This window comes from Apium graveolens, chromosome 5 (genome assembly GCF_009905375.1).
Source record: "Apium graveolens cultivar Ventura chromosome 5, ASM990537v1, whole genome shotgun sequence".
NCBI lineage: Eukaryota > Viridiplantae > Streptophyta > Magnoliopsida > Apiales > Apiaceae > Apium > Apium graveolens.
In genome coordinates this window covers 26,893,281-26,917,644 of record NC_133651.1, presented here as the reverse complement: position 1 = coordinate 26,917,644, position 24,364 = coordinate 26,893,281, and the positions used below count along the sequence as shown (strand labels likewise).

General features: G+C 40.6%; 1 non-coding gene across 1 annotated transcript; it reads right to left on the bottom strand.

Moving 5' to 3' along the window:
• Positions 1-376: 376 nt before the first annotated feature.
• LOC141662423 (small nucleolar RNA R71) lies at positions 377-483 on the bottom strand. The gene has a single exon (XR_012550541.1). It is a non-coding gene; the product is annotated as a small nucleolar RNA R71 (small nucleolar RNA).
• Between the last annotated feature and the right edge of the window lie 23,881 nt (positions 484-24,364).

Sequence of the window (24,364 nt, the reverse complement as noted above, 5' to 3'; positions counted from 1 at the left end):
TCAAGCTGATCCAGCTCTTATGGATTTTTCTCGGCCTAAAATTGATGACATTCAGTCAAGCATCCTTCATCCGGCTATTCAAGCTAACACCTTTGAAATCAAGCCGGGCACTATTCAGATGGTGCAGAATTATGTTTCTTTTGGAGGAGCGGTAACTGAAGACCCCAACATGCACATAAGGAATTTTGTCGAGATCTGCAGTACTTTTAAGTATAATGGCGTGACTGATGAGGCTATCAAGTTGAGGCTTTTCCCATTCTCACTGAGGGACAAGGCTAAAGACTGGTTACATTCTGAACCAGCTGGGTCCATCACTACATGGCAAGATCTTGCGCAAAAGTTTCTGGTGAAGTTTTATCCGATGGCAAAGACTGCTGCTATGAGGAGTGCTCTTACTCAGTTTGCGCAGCAACCTACTGAATCTATGTGCGAGGCTTGGGAACGCTACAAGGAAATGTTGAGAAAATGTCCGCATCATGGAATGCCGGATTGGATGGTGATCACTGGTTTCTATAATGGTTTGGGGGCCCAATCTCGGCCCATGCTCGATGCAGCAGCTGGAGGCGCCTTATGGGCTAAAAGCTATACTGAGGCGTATAATCTTATAGAGACGATGGCTGCAAATGAGCATCAAAACCCAACTCAGAGGATGACGTCAAGCAAGGTAGCAGGTATTCTGGAAGTTGATGCAGCCACCGCTATTGCAGCCCAGCTCCAAGCGCTATCGATGAAGGTTGATTCTCTGGCTATATATGGAGTTAATCAAATAGCTATGGTTTGTGAGCTTTGTGCAGGTTCTCATGCTACGGATCAGTGTTCTCTTGTCAACGAATCTGTTCAGTATGTGAATAATTATCAGCGACAACAGCAGCCTGTGCCAGCAACCTATCATCCTAACAACAGAAATCATCCAAATTTCAGTTGGGGGAATAATCAGAATACTATTCAGCCACCATATCAGCAAGGAGTGAGTAAACAGTTTAACCCACCTGGATTCCAGCAACCACAGCAGTATGCTACAAGGAAATTATATCCTCAACAGGGAAGTATAGCTGCACCTACTAGTGCTGATTTTGAGGAACTTAAGTTGTTGTGCAAGAGTCAGGCGGTTTCTATCAAGACCTTGGAAAATCAAATCGGTCAATTAGCCAATGCAGTGCTCAATCATCAACCTGGCACTCTTCCCAGTGACACAGAAGTACCAGGCAGGAAGGAAGCTAAAGAGCAAGTCAAGGCTATTACCTTAAGGTCTGGAAAAGTGGCTGATGCTGAAAAGGAAAAGGAAGGAGAAGCTGAAATTAGAGATGAAGAATCTAAGCAAAAGGAGAAAGCGGCGGAACCAAGGAAGACTACTGTTGAACACACTCTTCCTGAGGATAATACAGGGGAGAAACAGCTCTATCCTCCACCACCTTTTCCTAAGAGATTACAGCAACAAAAGCTGGATAGACAGTTCGGAAAGTTTCTGGAGGTGTTCAAGAAACTTCACATCAATATACCTTTCGCTGAGGCTCTGGAACAAATGCCTAGTTATGCGAAGTTTATGAAGACTATTCTTTCAAGGAAGGTGAAACTGGATGACCTTGAAACCGTTGCTCTCACGGAAGAATGCAGCGCTGTTCTGCAGCAAAAGTTACCACCAAAACTGAAAGATCCAGGAAGCTTCACCATTCCTTGCACCATTGGCAATCTGACTTTTGACAAGTGCCTTTGTGATTTGGGAGCAAGCATTAATCTGATGCCGTTGTCGATCTTTAAAAAGCTGGATCTGCCTGATCCAAAACCCACTTACATGTTGCTACAATTGGCTGATCGTTCCATTACTTACCCAAGGGGCATAGTTGAGGATGTGCTCGTCAAGGTGGATAAGCTCTTCTTTCCTACAGATTTTGTTATTCTGGATTTTGAGGAAGATAAGAAGATTCCCATAATCTTGGGAAGGCCTTTCTTGGCTACTGGCCGTACCTTGATAGATGTGCAAAAAGGTGAACTTACTATGCGGGTCCAAGATCAGGATGTGACCTTCAACGTATTCAAGGCAATGAAATTCCCTACAGAAGATGAGGAGTGCTTAAAAGTGGATGTGATTGATTCTGCGGTTACTTCGGAACTCGATCACATGCTAATGTCTGATGCATTGGAAAAGGCCTTAGTGGGGGATTTTAACAGCGATGATGAAGATGGCAACGAGCAATTACAATATCTGAACACTTCTCCCTGGAAGCGAAAGCTGGACATACCATTTGAATCTCTGGGTACTTCTGACCTTAAGAATGCTGAAGGGAAGCTCAAACCATCAATAGAGGAAACATCTACCTTGGAGCTCAAGCCATTACCTGAACACTTGAGGTATGCTTTTTTAGGTGATTCATCTATGTTACCTGTTATTATTTCATCTGACCTTTCAGGTAGTGAGGAAGATAAGCTCTTAAGGATTTTGAGAGAATTCAAATCGGCTATAGGATGGACCATAGCAGACATCAAGGGGATAAGTCCTTCATATTGTATGCATAAAATTCTGCTAGAGGAAGGTAGTAAGCCAACTGTGGAACAGCAGCGAAGACTGAATCCCATCATGAAGGAGGTGGTGAAGAAAGAAATTCTGAAATGGCTGGATGCAGGCATCATTTATCCTATTTCTGACAGCTCGTGGGTGAGCCCCGTACAATGTGTACCTAAGAAAGGAGGTATCACTGTGGTCGCAAATAAAAAGAATGAGCTCATCCCTACTCGAACAGTTACAGGATGGAGAGTATACATGGATTATAGAAAATTGAACAAAGCCACAAGGAAGGATCACTTCCCTCTTCCATTTATTGATCAGATGCTTGACAGATTGGCGGGTCATGAGTATTTTTGTCTTCTGGATGGTTATTCCGGGTATAATCAGATTTGTATTGCACCAGAGGATCAGGAAAAGACTACCTTCACTTGTCCATTTGGCACGTTTGCTTTTCACAGAGTTTCGTTTGGGTTATGTGGCGCCCCGACCACTTTTCAGAGATGTATGATGGCTATATTCTCTGACATGATTGGAAATAACGTTGAAGTGTTCATGGACGACTTCTTCGTCTTTGGACATTCATATGATGAATGTTTGAATAATCTGCGCGCCCTACTCAAAAGATGCGTGGAAACTAATTTGGTGCTCAATTGGGAGAAATGTCATTTTATGGTGCGTGAAGGCATTATCCTTGGGCATAAGGTCTCTAGCAAGGGTCTGGAGGTGGACAAGGCCAATGTGGGAGTCATTGAAAATCTTCCCCCACCTAATTCTGTGAAAGGAATCTGTAGTTTTCTTGGTCATGCGGGTTTTTATCGGCGATTCATCAAGGACTTTTCAAAGATATCTAAGCCGTTGTGCAATTTGCTTGAGAAAGATGTGCTTTTCAAATTTGATGATGAATGTTTGGCAGCATTCGAGACTCTCAAGAAGAGTTTGATCACTGCACCAGTTATTACAGCACCAGATTGGACAGAACCGTTTGAGATGATGTGTGATGCGAGTGATTATACGGTAGGTGCAGTTCTGGGACAGTGCAAGAAAAACCTCTTCCATGTGGTCTACTATGCGAGTAAGACTTTAAATGGTGCCCAATTGAATTACACCACTACTGAGAATGAGCTTTTGGCTATAGTCTTTGGTTTTGAGAAATTTCGATCTTATCTACTTGGTACGAAAGTAACAGTATTCACTGATCATGCGGCTATTCGCTATCTGGTTTCCAAGAAGGATTCGAAGCCGAGACTCATTCGTTGGGTGCTTTTACTTCAGGAATTTGAGTTGGAGATCAAAGATAGAAAAGGTACTGAGAATCAAGTAGCTGACCATCTCTCTAGGTTGGAGAATCCCGATTCTACTTCACAAGATAGGACGTTAATCAATGAAACTTTTCCCGATGAACAGTTGTTTGCAATTCAGGAGGAAGAACCATGGTTTGCAGATATTGTAAACTATCTCGTCAGCAATATAATGCCTCCTAATTTGACATCCGCTCAAAAGAAGAAGTTTCTGCATGAGGTGAAGTGGTATATGTGGGATGAACCATATTTGTTTAGACAGGGAGCTGACCAGATCATCAGGAGATGTATCCCGTTCTGTGAGACGGAGGGGATATTACGAGACTGCCATTCCACGGTTTATGGTGGACACTATGGTGGTGAGAAGATGGCAGCTCGTATTCTGCAAGCAGGTTTTTTTTGGCCTACTTTGTTCAAGGATGCTCATCAGTTTGTTTTAAGGTGTGATCGTTTCCAAAGAGTGGGAAATTTGTCAAGGAAGGATGAGATGCCATTAAATGTGATGCTTGAAATCGAGGTCTTTGATGTTTGGGGAATCAATTTCATGGGGCCTTTTATCTCGTCTTGCAATAATCAATAAATCTTGCTGACAGTCGATTATGTCTCAAAATGGGTAGAAGTTAAAGCTTTACTGACAAATGATGCAAAGGCAGTGCTAAATTTTCTTCATAAGCAAATTTTCACAAGGTTTGGAACACCTTGGGTAATCATAAGTGATGAAGGATCGCATTTCTGCAACCGTAAGTTCACTTCTATGATGCAGCGTTATAATGTGAATCATCGAGTAGCTACTGCCTATCATCCGCAAACAAATGGTCAAGAGGAAGTGTCTAACAGAGAGATAAAGCGCATTCTAGAGAAGGTTGTTTGTCCGTCAAGGAAGGATTGGTCTTTAAAGCTCGATGAAGCTGTTTGGGCTTATAGAACAGCATACAAAACTCCACTTGGGATGTCACCATTTTAGTTGGTGTACGGTAAGGGATGTCATCTACCTGCGGAGCTTGAGCATAAGGCCTACTGGGCATTGAAAAAGTTGAACCTGGATTTAGATACAGCTGGTAAGAAAAGAATGCTTCAGCTTAATGAACTTGATGAATTTCGACTTCAAGCGTACGAGAATAACAAAATGTATAAGGAAAAGGTAAAGAGGTGGCACGATAGGAAGCTACATCCTAAGTTATTTGTGCCAGGGCAACAAGTTCTCTTATTCAACTCCCGGCTCCGACGTTTTCCTGGGAAGTTGAAATCAAGGTGGTCTGGACCTTTTATTGTCAAAACTGTATTTCCACATGGAGCGGTGGAAATTTTTGAGAATGATCCGGACCAAGCATTCAAGGTTAACGGTCAGCAATTGAAGCACTACAATGGGGACATGGCAAACCGAGAAGTGGTTAGTGCCATTTTGTTGACTACTTGAGAAGGGTACGAAACGTCAAGCTAATGACGAAAAAGAAGCGCTGCGTGGGAGGCAACCCATGAATTGTTGTTACAGGAACCCTTAGAAGTTAATAACCTATCCAAAAACACAAAAAAATCAGAAAACAAGGGCTGAAAAAAAAAATTCCAGTGACCCCCTGAGCGCCCGCTCAGCTTTGCTGAGCGACCGCTCAGGGGTCGAGTACCAGAATTTTTTTTACAGTTCAGAAAAAAAAAACAAAAAAACAAAAAAACACAAAAACAGTTTTAGCCCATAAACCCACGATTTGTTCCCACTACCCCATCATTTTAACCCTTAATTCCCAACCCCTAATCTAATCCACACCCTATATATACATACACCTATCCTACATATCTCCCACAAAACTTCCTACACTTAAACTCTCTCACAAACATCAAAAAATCAGTTCTTACACACTTTTGTTCGCGAATCAATGGCACCCAAGAGAGCACGCACTATTGACAGCAGCAGCACAATTCCTACTGCCGATTTATCGAGGGGTACTGCTGCAAGGCCTCAGTTAACTGACAGAGCCGCGGAGGAGGAGTACACTAGGCTTTTGGGGAAGCCGATTCTAAAGGAGAGAGGGTTTTTGCCATCAGGGAGGGATGGTGAGTTGCTGCCCATGATTGCAGAGAAGGGGTGGATAGCTTTTTGTGAGTCACCCGAAGCAGTACCGATGAGCGTTGTTCGCGAGTTTTATGCAAACGCGAAGGACAAAAAGAATGGGTTTTCTGTGGTCCGAGGGCTGACGGTTGATTATCATCCTGCGGCGATTCGCCGTGTGATTGGACAGCAAGAGAGGAAGCCCGAGGAGGAAAACTGGAATGAAAAGACTGCTGAGGATTTTGACTTGGATTTGATTTGTGCGACTCTCTGTCGACCGGGCACAGTTTGGACCTTCAGGACCGGCACTAATGAGTATCGTCACTTTCCAGCGATCACCATGAACAGGTATGCCCGTGCATGGAATGCATTTATTTGTGCTAATATTTTGCCTTCTTCGCATGCACACGAGGTCACAGTTGAAAGAGCACAGTTGTTGTGGGGAATTCTGAATGAGGAGTACTATGTGGACCTTGATGAGTTTATCTACCAAGGAATTCTGAAGTTTTTGAGGGGAGCGAAGCATATGAACATCCCTTTTGCATCCACGGTTACGAAGCTATGCCGAGCAGTGGGAGTGAACTGGCCGGCTCATGAGCAGTTACAGTTGCCGGCAGCTTCGATTGATTCTGGGACGCTGAATGGGATGCAGGAGTGGACCGGTGGTGAGCCTGAGGAGCATGGGCTGGGTTATCGTCTTCCAGGAGGGCATCCAGCACAAGGTGCTACTATGGCTAGGCCAGGGCGTGATGAGGCTGGTTCTTCGAGAGCTCAGGAGGGTGCTGGGATGGTTGATGCCCAGTATAGGAGGCTTTCACGGTGGATGGATGCCATGTATGAGACGCAGAGCAGGTTTGCTCAGGAGCTCACCCTTGCGTTAGGGACTGTTTTTCGGGGCCTTGGAGCTGATATCCAGTGGCCAGTTTTTGGTGAGGACTCTGCATACCCGCCGCCTGATACTCCACCCACTGAGGGTGATGATGATGATGACTCCGAGTAGGTATACCCTGTGTTCCTTTCTACTACTTTCACTGAGGACAGTGAAGATTTTAAGTTTGGGGTGGTAGTTAAGGAATATTGTGTGTGTGTCATATAGTTGCATATTCATGATAGTTTAGTTCATATAGTTGCATAATTTATGCCATATAGTTTTTTTGTTATAAATGTCATGTAGCTCATGCATTTACCATGATCCCTTTTGTAATGATTTATCGACTAAATTGTGATATTGATGCGAGTGTAGTGATAGCATTAAAGTGATATTAAGTCGTGTAGGTTGATATGCATGCTAGAAACAATTGTAAGTCCACTAAGTCTTAGAGAATGCGTAAGGGCTAGATTGTTGTTATGATTTGGTTATTTTCAAGGTCAATCTACTTATTATGCTTAGAATTCGATTATAGGTTCTTAGTGATAAAGGCATGAAAAAGAAAAAAATTTGGAGAAAAAAAAATATGGAAGTTGTTGCTAGTTGTGGCTAGGCGTCAAATGGCTAGTAGCCGGCTCGCATATGGTGCGAGTAGTCTAGGGTTGAGCAAGATGGAGCGAAACGCACTTGCTCAGAAGTAAAAAAAAAAAAAAAATTTACTTTATGCATAATTGATCAAGAGTGGGCTCTTTGGTATTCGAGTTATTAAGTTCTTAGGGGACTTTGTGCCTAGTGACCTAAGGCTTTTAGAGTCTGGGATCCACTAACCTAATGCTCATTACATGGATACCATTGTAAAAGTCTTTTGTGGACCTCACTCATTGCACGGTCAAATAAGCATTTGTGTTGTGAATAAAAAGCACGATTCCGTAGTAAGCTCCAGAATTCTTATAGTGTTGTATATCACTTTGTGCCTAGAATTTTTATTCTTTGTATAATCATAGGATTGCCTTGAGGATAGTCGAGTCATAATAATTGGTCTAGTTCCGAAGCATATCTGTTAAGCATTTGCACACACCACGTTTCTGGCTGTATGTCCGTTTGCATGAGTTTATTGATCTTTAGTTGTCTAACTGTATTTGTTGAGATGTGGCAATTTGGTTGGTTAATTGAAGTAAGGGGGATCGCTGCATTTTCATATAGATTGCATTCATGCATGTTTTTATTTGTTTTTGAGTCTGTGACGCTTGAGGACAAGCATCGATTTAAGTTTGGGGGTGTGATAAGTGGCATTTTATACCACTTAGAACATCTTAAAATGGCTTAAATTGGTGTCTTGAAATCAAGTATTTTGTGTATTTGATGCGTTTTTCTAGTGTTTATGCATTTCAGGGTATTAGTTGCATTTCGGGGGAGGAATCATCAAGAACAAGCCTTGGCATGTGTTCACCATTGCGAGAGGAAAGAAACGGGCAGATTACGGCGAAGAAATGGAGCAAAATCAGATTTTTTTCCAGTAAAGGTCTGAGCGCCCGCTCAGCATTGCTGAGCGGCCGCGCAGCAAGCTGAGCGCCCGCTCAGCTATGCTGAGCGGCCGCGCAGGGTCGGGAAAAAAGATATAATATTTCTGGACTTTTACTTCTGTTTGGTTTCCACTTCTATGTAATCTGAGTTTTATGGGACTATTATATAAGTAGATCTAAGACGTTTTCACAAGTGTGGATTGAAGAAGATTGTGTTTTTACGCAAGGAGCGAAGGAGATAAGGAAGAAGACCGATTTAGCACACCGCAATGAAGAGGAAGCATATTTTCTTGTGATTCTTGTTTTGTTGTAACGTTGGATGCTAGTTTTCTTGCTTTGAACTTATTTACTCTTGTGACGTACTCTGTTTTAATATAATTAGTTTAGTTATTATTTTCTTGTGTTTGCTTATCATTATTTCATATGAACCCATGATGACGATAAGTGCTAATATGGGCTAATCGTGATCATGGGGTTGCAACGGATTTATTATGGAATTTTTTAGTTAATTGTTTAATACTTTAGTGTGTGATGATTGTATGATATCTAGTATTGGTTGTGCGTATTCGTCTTATGTGCGTCGCGAACATATAAGATAGGGTGTTAATCTCTTGTGAAGCGACGGTGGATCTTGAGATTTAGAACTTGCCATGCTAGCATAGGTTCATGTAAGTTGTGCATGATTAGTGGGTAACTCTAACAGTTTTATTTGCCCTATGTAATCAAAAGGAATAACTTGTGCTTAAATCGTTGTGTTGTCAATTTCTGTAGACATATAGGAACTCAACATAATTGATGACTATTCAACTTCTATCTTAATTGTGGATGCTTGATAGAATGGTATTAGTACAATGAAAGTTGGCTTTTATCAGTTTCGTGTTATTCGATTAATATCATCACTGTCACATGCTAAAGGTAATAACAATGGCTATAGAAGGAAGTGATAATGAAGTTGTGATCTCATGAGTGTTTTATTATTGATTATTTGAAGTGTTAGTTAAGTGATTAATTAAGTAGTTAATTGTAGTTAAATATTTAATCAACAATCTTAAGTGTTAGTATCTTAACATTGAGAAGTAATCATACATTGGTGAGTGAGTTTAATTAGACAATAATTTAGTCCGAGTCTCTGTGGGAACGAACTAGAAAGTATTCTATATTACTTGCGAACGCGTATACTTGCGTGAATATTAGTGCGTATTTTAGCCCTAACATAAATCAGTCTCAATAAAAAGAAATATCTGGATATTATTATTTAAATAATATTCCCATAAAGAGTAATTGAGGTAGAAGTTGGAAAACTTATACTTGAAATGAATAGTAAATAATCAAAGATATACTTATACGAAAGTAATATCTTTATTTGAATATCAAAAGTAAGTTTGATTATCGAACATTATTCTTTAATAAATAAAGAACATTAATAAATAATAAGCGGAGTCATAATATCTCGAATGAATATTATAAATAATATTCATTAAATAAAATAAAGGAGTCATACATCCTCAAATGAATATCCAAGTAATATTCAATAAATAATATAAAGGAGTCATAAGTCCTCGAATGAATATTCAAGATAATATTCATTAATAAAATAAAGTTATCGAATAAACCTTATTCGATTAATAGTTTTGAAAACTATTACCATATATATATATAAAATATATATATATATATATATACAAAATCTACTCGGGATCCTCGACTCCCGGTTTAGAAATATGTTCACCTTTTTATCCCCTATACTAAGGGTAACTCAAATACCGCTTATCTCTAGCATAGGTATTATCAACTGAACCAACAGATATATATGGCAAGAATACAAAACAGGCATGCATATATATACCACATCAGCATGCTACAATATATCGCTAGAATTTGCTAATATAACCATCATGCATCTACTACAAGATAATGCATATACAAGCGTATTCATCACAACAACAGTATAACGGATAGAAAACTTGCCTGAACGACTGGGGGTGATAAAAGGCTCGGGACGAGTCTGGTAACCTATAAACAACAAGTAAGTTGGAATTAAACCAAAGTCACTTGTAAATCTATACTTTAACCAACTTAGACTCTAACGCTCATTTTGCGCTCACTGATTCTCTTAAGTCACTCGAGTACCCTCGGCTCCACCATTTTTAATAAATTAACCATTATGGGTTTTAAGGCGATTCTTTCGCGGGTGTCTTACCAACTGACTAACACACTTACCATAATTGTTTCATACATTAATTAACCCTTTTTGGTCTTTAACCTATGTTTCAAAGTAAGGCGAGGGGAAAAGTTTTGTTCGCGAAATGCCGTTACTTGAAACGGTCGTTTCTCCTAAACCGTATATCGGAATCAAACGAACTACATATCAAAACGAAGCTCGTAACATGAACTATCTAAACATGGCAATGGTCAACATCTAGCAGGGGGTTCTCGGGTCTTAATGTTATGAACAAAAGCAGTCTAAAGTAAATTGGACATTACGACGGCTATGTTTATGCGATTTCCCAAATTTAAACCATTCAAAAACCATCACAATTCAACCTCAACCCATTCATACAACCAAAGTCCATCCTTATCACATCATAACAGCCCCAATCAATTCAATATTAACATTTATACTTATTCCTAAGCTTGAATTTAACTATACTTAAGTTCTTTTAACCAAAACAACAAGATTCACCATTCCATTTCACTACCACTCCAACCCAAACTCTAAACCACAAACATTAAGCTACTATATCACCATAATAATCAAAATCATCTTATTATACAAAGGAATCTAGGGTTTGGAGATGATATACCTTCCTTGAAGTGGTGGGAGTAGCTAGGAAGCCTTAAGAAGCCTTGAGAAGTCTTAGGGATGCTTGGATCTTAAAGGAAAACAAGAAAAATTCAAGTTAAAAACTTTGAAATCACTATTCATTGTCTTCTTCATTGATTTATTGAAGAATATTGAGAATGAATGGGGTGCTTAAACTCATGATATAGCCATAACTATGCATAAGGATGATTAGGGAATTATCTTACCAATTTAGGAAGCCTTGATCTTGAGTTTTGAAATTTCTTGCTTCTTGAAAATGAAAAAGCCGAGAGCAAGCTTTTGTTGAAGAGAATAGATTTCTTTTGTTTTGATGAAATGATTTGTTTGGCTTGGTTGGTTGAATATTTGATTTGTTTTTGGTTAATTACCAATTTAACCTTGGTTTTGTGTGGTTAACAATCCACCACATTTCCTTCCTTCTTATGTCATGCTTATGTCATGCTATGATGTCATCTTCCCCTCCTTGTCCTCTTCCCATTGGTTGGGTGACATCATCCTCTCTAATCCCTTTGATTAACTTCCTAATTGTTTGCCTAATGACCGCTGATCTGTTATACGGTTCGCTTAACTTTCGTTTTCGTTTATCGTTTGAGGGATCATACCCGGGATCTTATTACTTAGGTTCCCTTAACCTTTCTCAATATATTATATTCCTTTTATGATCCTCTCTTATAATCCTTTAATTTAAATCCTTTTCATCCTGTTACCTTATACTCAATTCTTTCCGTATCTAGTGGATTTCCGGGAAAAATCAAAGTGTTCGGTATTGGATTCTGACAATCTTTACATACACTTATATACCATGTAGAGTACTAATAAAATCTCAGAATATCCATAACAGAACCCCTACATTGTGTGGCATGAAAAGTTTTCTCATTCAGCTAAAACACTATTCATAAGGGTTACAAAAAGTTGAAAATTTTGGGGGTTATTACAGTCTCCCCTCCTTAAAAGGATTCCGTCCCGGAATCAAATAGAAAACAAATGGGGGTACTTTTCTAGCATTGCGCTCTCTAGTTCCCAAGTTGATTCTTCTACATTATGATTCTGCCATAGTACTCTGAGTAGCTTGATCACTTTGTTCCGAAGCACCTGCTCCTTCTTATCTATAATCCTTACTGGCTTCTCCACGTAAGTCAGATCTGGTTGCATATCCACCTGCTCGTACTCCACTATGTGTCTGGCATCCCAATGATACTTCCTTAGCATTGACACATGGAACACATTATGAACTTGTTGCAAGTTAGGGGGTAAGGCTAGCTCGTAAGCTAACTTTCCAATCCGTCTTAATATCTCAAAAGGTCCAATGTATCTTGGGCTTAGTTTTCCTTTCTTTCCAAATCTCATTAATCCCTTCCAAGGGGATACCTTTAGCAGTACTAAGTCCCCGACTTCATATTCCTTATCCTTTCGGGCTAGGTCTGCATATTTCTTCTGTCTGTCTTGGGCTGCTACAAGCCGTCCTCTGATAAGATCCACTATGTCTTTGGTCCTTTGGACCACTTCGGGTCCGAGCATCTTCCGCTCTCCTACTTCATCCCAGTATAAGGGAGATCGACACCTTCTTCCATACAGGGCCTCATAAGGCGGCATTCCGATGCTAGCATGAAAGCTATTGTTATAAAAAACTCGATCAACGGCAAGTGATCATCCCAACTTCCTTTAAGGTCTATTGCACAGACTCTCAACATATCTTCTAGTGTCTGGATGGTCCTTTCACTCTGCCCATCTGTCTGGGGATGGTACGCGGTACTCATATTTAACTTGGTCCCCACACATTCTTGAAAGCTCCTCCAAAATCTGGAGTTGAACCTGGGGTCTCGGTCTGAGACAATGGACGCTGGGACTCCATGTCGCGTCACTATTTCCTTAAGGTAAATGTCCACCAGTCTATCGACTGTGTATCTCTCATTGATAGGAATGAAATGAGCTGACTTTGTCAGTCGGTCTATAATTACCCATATGGCGTCATGATTGGCTTTCGTCCTTGGCAAGCCTACAACAAAATCCATCGCTATCTGTTCCCATTTCCACTCAGGAATCTCCAGGGGTCGTAAAAGTCCACTGGGTCTCTGGTGCTCTGCCTTTACCCTTTGGCAAGTCAAACATTTGTTTACCCATTCTGCTACGCCCCTCTTCATGTTGGGCCACCAGTAATATTCCTTCAAATCCCTATACATCTTGGTACTTCCCGGGTGAATGGAATACCTTGAACTATGGCTTTCATCCAAAATCTCATCTTTAAGCTCTTGAACGTTCGGAACCCAAATCCGGTAGGAGTACCTCATTATCCCTTTATCATTTTTCTCAGTATGGATCTCCTCTCCAGTCATTGACTTTCTGCCTTCATTCATTATTTTCTCTTGGCACAATCGGATCTTTTCCAATAACTCTGGCTGCATTGAGATCTCAAAAAGCTTTTCAGTTCCGGTTCCGGTTCCGGTGACCTTTACTTCTATTTCCATTCTCTCAAAATCCCTTATCAATTCTTCTGAAGTCGTTATCATTCTGAGTCTTTCCTTTCTACTAAGGGCGTCAGCCACCACATTGGCTTTCCCCGGATGATAGAGAATCTCACAATCATAGTCCTTGATTAGTTCTAACCATCTCCTCTGGCGCATGTTGAGCTCTTTCTGCGTAAATATGTACTTGAGGCTCTTATGGTCTGTGAAAATCTCGCACTTCTCTCCATACAAGTAGTGCCTCCAAATTTTTAAGGCAAATACTATTGCCGCGAGCTTAAGGTCATGAGTAGGATATCTAATCTCGTATTCCTTCAGTTGTCTCGACGCATACGCAATCACCTTACCGTGCTGCATAAGTACACATCCTAATCCTTTGTGCGACGCGTCACTATATATCACAAAATCTCCTTTTCCGTCCGGCAATGCTAACACCGGGGCCGTTACCAACCTTTTCTTTAATTCCTGAAAACCGTTCTCACATTTCTCCGTCCATTCAAACTTCTCTGTCTTACGAGTAAGTCGTGTCAAAGGGGCTGCGATCTTCACAAAGTCCTATACAAATCTATGATAGTAGCCGGCCAATCCTATGAAACTCCTTACCTCTGTGGGTGTGGTTGGCCTTTCCCAATTTGAGACCACCTCTATCTTGGAGGGGTCGACCAATACTCCCTCTTTATTGATCACATGTCCTAAAAACTGTACTTCATTCCGCCAGAATTCACACTTCGAGAATTTGGCAAATAACTGTTCCTCTCTGAGTATTCCTAGAGCTATCCTCAAATGCTCTGCATGTTCTGCCTCAGTCCTGGAGTAGATCAAAATATCATTGATAAAAACTATCACACACTTGTCCAAGTACTTCTTAAATACTTTATTCATTAAATCCATGAAAGCCGCTGGGGCGTTGGTTAATCCAAAGGATATTACCAAGAACTCATAATGCCCATACCTGGTACGGAACGCTGTCTTGGAAATATCTTCGGGTTTAATCTTTAGTTGGTGATATCCAGTTCTCAGGTCGATCTTGGAAAAATAAACAGCATCCTTTAGCTGGTCAAACAGATCGTCTATCCTAGGTAATGGGTACCTGTTCTTTATGGTTAGCTTGTTCAACTCTCGATAGTCGATGCACAGCCTCATGCTCCCATCTTTCTTCTTAACAAATAAAACTGGTGCTCCCCACGGAGACACACTGGGTCTTATCATACCCTTATCCAAGAGTTCCTGCAATTGGATAGCTAATTCCTTCATTTCTAACGGGGCTAACCGGTAAGGTGCTTTTGAAACTGGCGCCGTCCCTGGGGCCAATTTAATAGCAAATTCAATCACTCTATCGGGTGGTAATCCTGGAAGGTCTTGTGGGAATACGTCTTCAAATTCATTGACTACCGGAATATCTTGTAAGTTGGGCACCTCCTTCTGTGTGTCCACCACATAGGTTAGGTAAGCCTCATTTCCTTTTCGTAGCATCCTTCTGGCCTGGGCCATAGTCAAAAATTTCTGCGTCTGCCTCTTTCCTCTAAATATAACTTCTTTCTTTCCTGGGATATTTAACTTAACTTTCTTCCCTTTACAGTCTATCTGAGCATCATTGCTAGATAGCCAGTCCATTCCCAAAATTACATCAAACTCCCTTAATTTAAAAGGGATCAGATTAACACTAAAAGATTGTTCCCCTATGCCTATCTCACAGGCTGGGTGAATCTGGTTAACAGGAATAATTTCATGATTGGCTATTTCTACTTGTAAGGGTTCTATCAAGGGTTCAGCCTTAAGTCTTAATTTACGCGCAAAGTCCCTTGATATAAAAGATTTAGTTGCTCCCGAATCAAATAAAATGTTTGCACAGACTGAATTTAGAGAAAGGGTACCTGCTATCACATCTGAATCTTTCATAGCATCCTGGACTGTCATGTTGAAAGTCCTTGCAGTAGGTGGCTTATTGGAGGCAGCCCTGCTGGCTCCTGAAGCTGCTGGTTTGTTCATTGGACATTCCCTATTCCAATGACCCGGGCGTCCACACTGATGACAAGTGGTGGTTGGAATGACGGCAGGGGCTGACGAAGGGCATTTGTGAGAATAGTGACCCAATTGCCCACACTTAAAGCAGGTTACTGGCTTTCCTTTACTCTCCCCAGTGTGCATCCTTCCACAAGTGTTACAGGCTGGCAATGGGGGTCGAGACTGGTTGGAATAGGACATTCTTTACTTCTGGCCGCTCTGGTTCACACTCACACTCATTGGCCGCTTAAACCCAGTGTTCTTTCCTGGTAGGGACACTGCTCCTCGATTAAATCTAGTTGGGAAGCTCCTTCCTGCGGAACCTCCACCCATGCTCATACTTTTCCTCTTTATTCCCTTCTTCTCCCTTTCCTTCTGCATCTGTTCACTTCCGACTTCTACAATCGTTGCCTTTTGCACCAGAGTGGCATAATCCGTAAGCTCAAGGATGGCCACCCTATTCTGAATCCATGGTTTCAGTCTCTGCTGAAACCTCCTCGCTTTCTTTTCCTTAGTGCTCACAAACTCCGGCACAAACCTTGATAACTCAGTAAATTGCGCTTCGTACTCTGCTACAGACAAGTTATTCTGCTTTAGCTCCAAGAACTTGAGCTCCATCTGGTTTTCCATAAACCTCGGAAAATACTTTCCCAGAAATAACAGACTGAACCTCTCCCAGGTTATGATAGCATCTGTCTCCATGTTTTTCTTGGCCTCCCACCAGTAGTTAGCCTCTCCTTTCGAAGGTCGGTAGCAAATACAGTCTTCTGTGCCTCATCGATACTCAGAATCTCAAAGGATTTCTCCATTTCCTTTAACCATGCCCTTGCCTCAACTGGGTCGGCTGATCCGTGGAACTCAGGGGGCTTAAGGGACTTAAAAGCCCTGAAAGAGTTTACCACAACATTGTTATTTCCTTGAGGGGGTGGGTTGGGTTGACGTTCCAAGTTCTGCCTTAGGAGTTGCATGAACTGGCCCATGGGATCCATGCCTGGGTTTGGTACTGGTTGCTCAACCTCAGTTTCTCCTTCTTCAGCCTCTATCTCAAATCCCTCAACATCATATGTTTCCTCTTCCTCTTCATACAGGGAGCCATCCTGTTCCACATAATCCTCATCTTCCTCTTCACTGTGTTCCTGGTTTCTATTGTCCTGATTATGGCTTCCCTGGTCCTCAGATCCAGGGTTCGCCCTAATTCCAATCTTTCTTGGCGGCATGATTCTGATAATAAAAAAAATTATTGGGAATTTCAACGTTAGGTCACAATCATATACAACATTGTGACTTGCACATCTCTTATAATGGGGAGAACGTATATCGCAATTCTATTATTTTATGACAGTTCTAATAAGAAGTGCAGTAATAATAATGATAAGAACAGTGATCTCGTCACTAAGGAACTGAACCGAAAGGAAACAAATATATACATAATGCGAGAAATACATAGTTTGATCTGGTCAAAAGTACAACAGTGCTACAGCCATCTGTCCCAAAAGTGATACACAAGAGTCTATTTGTCTAGTCAGAAAAAGGGATGCTATATACAAGTCAACTATCCCGGAAAATTGGCTCTTACTAAGGCCTCGACTAACTAGACAACTAGACTATTCCATCGTCAATCCTGAATCACACACCGGAGCGGGTCAGCTCCCATACCCTTTCCATCGCACGATGGAAGATATAGTCGGCCTGCCGCCTGGAGATCCTACCATGCCTGTCCCCCTGGAGCGATCTGAGCCTCGCTCGGGACGTGAGCTCTATCCCCGTAAGCTCCCTCCTCAAGGATCGGGGTATAGAAGCCCTAGTCTCATAAGCTCGGGTACGCCTTCCCACCCTCTCCGCATCTAACTCCCTCCTGGCCTCATCCAGTCGGGCCTCGGCAACAGGCACTCGGGCCCTCAGTACATCCTGAACATAGCCGTGGGCTAACGAAGACTGCATGTGGGCAGGGTCAAGAGGTGGTGAATCTGGAGCCGCTGGGGGTGCCTCCTCAGTCTGCCTAGGCTCGGAAGTATGGGTCTCTGAGCTGTCATCATAAGGGATCCAAGATAGTGGTGGAGGGGTAGGAGCTCTGACCACCGGAAGTGTGGGTAAAGGGGTACCAGCATACACTACCATAGGTCTGACACGCTCCTCAGCTACTGGGACCTCATCCGGGTCCTCCTCATCTGGAATAGCAATGACCTCTATCTCTGACTCCTCTGAGGGGTCCTCCTCATCTGAAATAGCAATGACCTCTGTCTCTGACTCCTCTGAGGGGTCCTCCTCATCCTCCTCCCTCTCAGGCTCCTCCTGATCCTCAACATCTAGCAGTGCCTCATCATGCTCACGCTCGAACATCTCAGGGTCCTCTATCTCAGGCGCCTACACATTAAACGTGCTAAGTTACTATCATGATACTTATAAGGGTTCCCGCAAGGGTTTTAACTGTCAGCACTACTTTAAGTAGTCCGACCATGAACTTGGCAAGAGTTCTTATTATCTTTGTGAGTTTGTTATTATATCGTCGCATCATCTCTGAGGTTTATAACGCTTAGCTCTGATACCATTTCTGTAACACCCCCAGATCCGGGGTCAGGGATCCGGGTCGTCACGGTCTTTCTTTCCACAATATCACTTCACTTAATTAATAAATAACCTTATGCTATGACCCCACACTAACACACACCACAACCTGTTATAGTCTCAGAGATGAAATTGAAATAAGTACAAGTCCTTGAATCCACAATTAAAAGTTATTACAACCCAAAATGATTACTTGATAAATTTACAGTTAATTGCCATTATCTGCCACAAGTTATAATTATACATAATTAATTCTCAAAAGTAGAATGCCTGATCTACCAATAGATCTACCTCTGCAGCTATAGCAGCTACAACATCAACGGGAAGACGCGGGACGCTTCCCACGCGCTTGCGCTGGGTCTGCTGGAGTCTGGCCATCTTTCCTAACTGTTGTTGTGTGATGAAGAAATAAAGCAAGAGTGAGCCTTACAGCTCGCAAGATAATATATAGCGATAACAATAATACAAGTATCTAAAAGGATACTTACTAGAATCTTTTATCATGTGTAAGATAATTACTTACTAGATATAAGTTTTAAAAGAAGATGAAGTTACCAATTACTTCACTATACTTATACCATTTTTAGAAATCTACTTGAACTACTACTGTTCAAAGTATAATAAGATTCACGAGGTCATCACATAGATGAGACCATAAATAAAACTTGAAAATATTTGATCTTTGAAATATTTTGAAAAGAAATGAAGTTACGAGATACTTCATTCAATGGATACACCAATAAAACTGTTTGACCCTGTCAATGCTTCGGCAACCACCCATTAGTAGCCTTTCGATCGAAATGCTACGGGTAGTGTTGCAGAATTATCCAAATGGATGATGAACTCATTACGGGAGTTTGCCGCGCCAGGAAGACCACTTACGATGATCATTCGTAGTAGTACAACCCCACCATTTTCTACATGTAGAGGAGAACCTGTCGGATTTACTTGTCAACCGAACACTGAACTCCTAAGGAATGGACCGCCTTACCGGAACTTCCAGGCCATTTGGGCCAATATAATAATACGGCTGGGCCGGCGCTACTCGGCCACTTACGCCACTCCTAGTTCAGATGAATTCCATGACTCTGAAACGTAAAGCTCGTCCCCGCTTTCCCCAAGTAGAAACTTGTTGATACGGCTCCACCAAGAAGTCGTATCTAGTTGGAAAGGAAAACTCACCGATATTTCCCATGCGATGCCTGTTAATGGATTAACTTGTTCCAAGAATTTTACTTCCCGAGTATTGGGTAAGTAATCAAAAACTCTTTTATCAAGACAGCAACCTTATTGCGAATATAAAACACACCACAGAGCCGGATCCCTCAGGTTTTGAGCGAGTATTTAAATCCCCTTCGAAAGGAGGATCTTAAATATAAAAATGAGTTTTGGGATCCGCTTTAACTTTTAAAAATCATTTTAAAGACTCGAAAACACTTTAAAGAGTGTTTGGAATAATGCTGATTTAATAAAGTAAATCAGTCTCAATAAAAAGAAATATCTGGATATTATTATTTAAATAATATTCCCATAAAGAGTAATTGAGGTAGAAGTTGGAAAACTTATACTTGAAATGAATAGTAAATAATCAAAGATATACTTATACGAAAGTAATATCTTTATTTGAATATCAAAAGTAAGTTTGATTATCGAACATTATTCTTTAATAAATAAAGAACATTAATAAATAATAAGCGGAGTCATAATACCTCGAATGAATATTATAAATAATATTCATTAAATAAAATAAAGGAGTCATACATCCTCAAATGAATATCCAAGTAATATTCAATAAATAATATAAAGGAGTCATAAGTCCTCGAATGAATATTCAAGATAATATTCATTAATAAAATAAAATTATCGAATAAACCTTATTCGATTAATAGTTTTGAAAACTATTACCATATATATATATAATATATATATATATATACAAAATCTACTCGGGATCCTCGACTCCCGGTTTAGAAATATGTTCACCTTTTTATCCCCTATACTAAGGGTAACTCAAATACCGCTTATCTCTAGCATAGGTATTATCAACTGAACCAACAGATATATATGGCAAGAATACGAAACAGGCATGCATATATATACCATATCAGCATGCTACAATATATCGCTAGAATTTGCTAATATAACCATCATGCATCTACTACAAGATAATGCATATACAAGCGTATTCATCACAACAACAGTATAACGGATAGAAAACTTGCCTGAACGACTGGGGGTGATAAAAGGCTTGGGACGAGTCTGGTAACCTATAAACAACAAGTAAGTTGGAATTAGACCAAAGTCACTTATAAATCTATACTTTAACCAACTTAGACTCTAACGCTCATTTTGCGCTCACTGATTCTCTTAAGTCACTCGAGTACCCTCGGCTCCACCATTTTTAATAAATTAACCATTACGGGTTTTAAGGCGATTCTTTCGCGGGTGTCTTACCAACTGCCTAACACACTTACCATAATTGTTTCATAAATTAATTAACCCATTTTGGTCTTTAACCTATGTTTCAAAGTAAGGCGATGGGAAAAGTTTCGTTCGCGAAACGCTGTTACTTGAAACGGTCGTTTCTCCTAAACCATATATCGGAATCAAACGAACTACATATCAAAACGAAGCTCGTAACATGAAATATCTAAACATGGCAATGGTCAACATCTAGCAGGGAGTGATCGGGTCCTAATGTTATGAACAAAAGCAGTCTAAAGTAAATCGGACATTACGATGGCTATGTTTACGCGATTTCCCAAATTTAAACCATTCAAAAACCATCACAATTCAACCTCAACCCATTCATACAACCAAAGTCCATCCTTATCACATCATAACAGCCCCAATCAATTCAATATTAACATTTATACTTATGCCTAAACTTGAATTTAACTATACTTAAGTTCTTTTAACCAAAACAACAAGATTCACCATTCCATTTCACTACCACTCCAACCCAAACTCTAAACCACAAGCATTAAGCTACTATATCACCATAATAATCAAAATCATCTTATTATACAAAGGAATCTAGGGTTTGGAGATGATATACCTTCCTTGAAGTGGTGGGAGTAGCTAGGAAGCCTTAAGAAGCCTTGAGAAGTCTTAGGGATGCTGGGATCTTAAAGGAAAACAAGAAAAATTCAAGTTAAAAACTTTAAAATCACTATTCATTGTCTTCTTCATTGATTTATTGAAGAAGATTGAGAATGAATGGGGTGCTTAAACTCATGATATAGCCATAACTATGCATAAGGATGATTAGGGAATTATCTTACCAATTTAGGAAGCCTTGATCTTGAGTTTTGAAATTTCTTTCTTCTTGAAAATGAAAAAGCTGAGAGCAAGCTTTTGTTGAAGAGAATAGATTTCTTTTGTTTTGATGAAATGATTTGTTTGGCTTGGTTGGTTGAATATTTGATTTGTTTTTGGTTAATTACCAATTTAACCTTGGTTTTGTGTGGTTAACAATCCACCACATTTCCTTCCTTCTTATGTCATGCTTATGTCATGCTATGATGTCATCTTCCCCTCCTTGTCCTCTTCCCATTGGTTGGGTGACATCATCCTCTCTAATCCCTTTAATTAACTTCCTAATTGTTTGCCTAATGACCGCTGATCTGTTATACGGTTCGCTTAACTTTCGTTTTCGTTTATCGTTTGAGGGATCATACCCGGGATCTTATTACTTAGGTTCCCTTAACCTTTCTCAATATATTATATTCCTTTTATGATCCTCTCTTATAATCCTTTAATTTAAATCCTTTTTATCCTGTTACCTTATACTCAATTCTTTCCGTATCTAGTGGATTTCCGGGAATAATCAAAGTGTTCGGTATTGGATTCTGACGATCTTTGCATACACTTATATACCATGTAGAGTACTAATAAAATCTCAGAATATCCATAACAGAACCCCTACATAGTGTGGCATGAAAAGTTTTCTCATTCAGCTAAAACACTATTCATAAGGGTTACAAAAAGTTGAAAATTTTGGGGGTTATTACAGCAACTGTGCCAATGACCAAACAGTTGCCTACCAAAGCCTCTAAACCCTCTACAATTTCCAAATCTAAATCAAAGAAAACCCCCTCTGGTATCTCTCAAAAGATACCAGTTGAAAAATCCATAAAAGCAAAAGAGGGGAGTGTGAAGGAGGGAAAGTCAGGTGAGTGAAGGGGTGAACATCAAAGAAACCCCAAGAATAAGGATGGAGAGTTGAGTGAATCCCAGCCTAGCCACACTACAGTTTCCCAACAAATTGCAGTGCTCAAAAAGGATAAAAGCTCACTTCTAGCTGCATCCTCCCAAAAGGATGCAGTTATTGAACAAAGCTCTCAGCCAAGAGCACAGGCCAAAAGGGTTAGGGACACAAGCTCACTCCAAACTTACACAAGAAAGAAGAAATCTAAAACCTCCGGGGATGCACAGGGCACACACACAGTGCAAACTGGTGCTAAAGACACAGTCCCTGCACTCTCTCAAATTCAGTTTGATGTGGCTCCAATAAATGTGGAGTCACAGCCAAAATCTCTAATAATAGAAGTATTTGAAACACCATACTCACCAACAAACTCTCTGGAAGTGGATATGATAAACACTTCAATTCCTGATTCTCCTTCTTTAACTCTGTTGGGGAAGCCAAAATCTAGTGCAAGTGAGCATCATTTTTTAGATGATTTGTTGGCTCACTTGCCAATTCTTTCAGATACTATTGTGACATATGTGCCTCAAATATCTTCAATCAGCACAGAGTCAACAATAGTTTCTCTTCCTACCTCATTCATTTCTACTCTCTCGATGGATATTGCTCATCCGTCGAGTAGTGATTGTATCCCAACGGATAAGCCTAACAACAGTTATACGTCGGATAGCATTACCACTCACTCGACGGATATCACTTATCCGTCGAGTATCTCTGCACAACTTCAAACTTCAACTATTTCAAGTGCAGAAGATTTAGCGGTTGTAAAGTCACTCTTAGGACTGAGAGAGGAGAGTGTAATGAGTGAGAGGCTGGGTTGCTCCCAGGCAAAAGGAGAGGAAAAGAGTGAAAATCAGCAATCCATTTATTCAGGATTGGAAAAAGTGAGTGAGAGGAGTCCCACTTTAGTAGGTGAAGGTGAGGGTGTGAGGGTGGGGAGCCAGGGTGAGACCCTGATGCAACAAAAGAGAGATTATGAGAGAAAAGCAGGTACATAAGCTATAAGGGTGGATCTAGCCATTGCTAGTGAGTCAATGATTGTGGATGATGCTGAAAAGGAAAGACAATTTCAGCAACATTACAAAGCTGTAATTGATAACATTTCCTTGGATGGTGACACTTTTACTCACCCTGTGTCAGCCTATCAACTGTTGGCTGCTCAGGGCAATGTGGAGGCAGAACAGACTTTGAACTTAGTACACACTTCAGAATCTCTTCAGATAGATAAAACTGCTGTCAATAGGATGCCTTCTCAAGCTGGTGAGCCATCTGAAGAATTTGAAGTAAATTCTAATGATGATGACTCTGTTTCTTTGGATGGAAGCATGAACTTAGGGGGAGATGAAGGCCCAAGTTCTGTTCCAAATTTACCTGAATGGGCATGGACAAAGGAATCTACACCAAGACAATTTGGTGTATCTTTGGTTAAGCAGGTTATGGCCATTCAAAAGGCCCTTCAGGAAACTTCAGATGCTGGTACCAAGGCTATTCTTCAAGCTCACCTAGACTCTCTACATCTCATGAAGATACAGCAATTAAGACAGAATCTGAGTGTGGATGAACTCAAAAAGGATATAGCTGACTTGAAGACCTACAATTCTGAGAAGCTGGATTCAGTCATGCCATATGGTACCATGCAGGATCTATTACTGATACTGAGGAGAGAATCAGATTCTGAAAAGAAGCTGGCCAAGCTGGAAGATAGAGTTCAAGTTATTGAGAATTCATTGGCCACCCTTCTTCAAAATCAACAGTCTCAGACAAATCTTCTCATGCAACTGGCTAAAGCACAAGGCCTAACTCCTCAACTTGATGATAATAAAAAGGGGGAGAGAGAATCAAGTAAGGGGGAGAAAGGACCAAGTGAGGGGGAGAAACTTCAAGTTCAAATCAGCAAAGTAATTGTACCTTCAATTACTGTCTCCAAGCCACCAGTTGCAGATGGTATAGATCTTATTAAAGCAGCAGCAGCAGCAAATTTGAAAGTTGCTGAGAAAGGAAAGTTGAGTCTGATCAACTGGGATAAGATTGATGAGGAGATACATAAAAAGTTTGAACTTATC